This window comes from Numida meleagris, unplaced genomic scaffold, assembly GCF_002078875.1.
Source record: "Numida meleagris isolate 19003 breed g44 Domestic line unplaced genomic scaffold, NumMel1.0 unplaced_Scaffold647, whole genome shotgun sequence".
Taxonomy (NCBI): Eukaryota; Metazoa; Chordata; class Aves; order Galliformes; family Numididae; genus Numida; species Numida meleagris.
This window is the reverse complement of record NW_018364862.1, coordinates 5684-7257: the sequence shown is the minus strand read 5'-3', so window position 1 is coordinate 7257 and position 1574 is coordinate 5684. Positions and strand designations below refer to the sequence as shown.

The 1574-nt window shown below is 57.1% G+C and overlaps 1 long non-coding RNA gene across 1 annotated transcript in view; it reads right to left on the bottom strand.

The window, feature by feature from the left end:
• The window catches only part of LOC110391934, a 3724-nt gene continuing 2150 nt past the window's right edge, over positions 1-1574 (bottom strand). Inside the window, exon 4 of the long non-coding RNA XR_002434181.1 lies at positions 1-84. This is a non-coding gene — a long non-coding RNA (uncharacterized LOC110391934). The remainder of the gene's footprint in view (positions 85-1574) is intronic.

Here is a 1574-nt window from a genome sequence, read left to right as displayed (position 1 = left end):
GCCCCAAAATCGGTAAAATCACGGAGCGGCCGCAGCCGGGAACGAGGCTCACACCAGGAACGAGGACGTCTGCCGGAAGTCGCCCTGCGGATGGAGAGCGGCGCTGGGGGGGGGGCACGGGGGGACCCCGATATCGGCTCCCATTCGGGAACTGGGGGGACCCCGATAAGGGCTCGGGGAATGGGATTCGGGCACTGGGGGACCCCAATGTCGGCTCGGATTTGGGAACTGGGGGACACCAATATGGGTTTGGGGAATGGCATCTGGGAACTGGGGGACCCCAAAACTGGTTCAGATTTGGGCACCAGGGACCCCAATATCGGCTCAGATTTGGGAACTGGAAATTGGGGGACCCCCAAACTGGTTCAGATTTGGGCACCATGGGACCCCAATATTGGTTCAGGGAATGGGATTTGGGCACTGGGGGACCCCAATGTCGGCTCGGATTTGGGAACTGGGGGACCCCAATATGGGTTTGGGGAATGGGATCTGGGATCTGGGGGACCCCCAAACTGGCTCGGATTTGGGAACTGGGGGACCCCAATATTGGTACAGGGAATGGGATTTGGGCACCAGGGACCCCAATATTGGTTCAGATTGGGGAACTGGGGGACCCCGATATCAGTTTGGGTAATGGGATTTGGGGACCAGGGACCCCAAATACTGGTTCAGATTTGGGCCCCAGGGACCCCAGTATGGGTTTGGATAATGGGATCCGGGAACTGGGGGACCCCAAAACTGATTCAGATTTGAGCACCATGGGACCCCAATACTGGTTCAGGGAATGGGATTTGGGCACTGGGGGACCCCAACATCGGTTCGGGTAATGGGATTTGGGAACTGGAGGACCCCAGTACAGGTTTGGAAAAAGAGATCTGGGAACGGGGGACCCCAATATTGGTTCTGATAAGGGATTTGGGCACCAGGGACCCCAATATCGGCTCGGATTTGGGAACTGGGGGACCCCAGTATGGGTTTGGAAAATGGGATCCGGGAACTGGGGAACCCCAATACTGGTTCGGATTTGGGCACCATGGGACCCCAACATCGGTTCAGGTAATGGGATTTGGGAACTGGAGGACCCCAATACTGGCTCGGATTTGGGAACTGGGGGACCCCAATACTGGCTCGGATTTGGGAACTGGGGGACCCCAGTACAGGTTTGGAAAAAGAGATCTGGGAACGGGGGACCCCAATATTGGTTCTGATAAGGGATTTGGGCACCAGGGACCCCAACACTGGTTCGGATTTGGGCCCCAGGGACCCCAGTATGGGTTTGGATAATGGGATTTGGGCGCTGGGGGACCCCAGTATGGGTTCGGGGAATGGGATCCGGGAACTGGGGGACCCCAAAACTGGTTCAGATTTGAGCACCATGGGACCCCAGTATTGGTTCCGGGAATGGGATTTGGGCACTGGGGGACCCCAACATCGGTTCGGGTAATGGGGTCTGGGCACCAGGGACCCCAATATCGGCTCAGATTTGGGAACTGGAAATTGGGGGACCCCCAAACTGGTTCTGATTTGGGAACTAGGGAGACCCCAATATTGGTTTGTGTAATGGGATTTGGGCA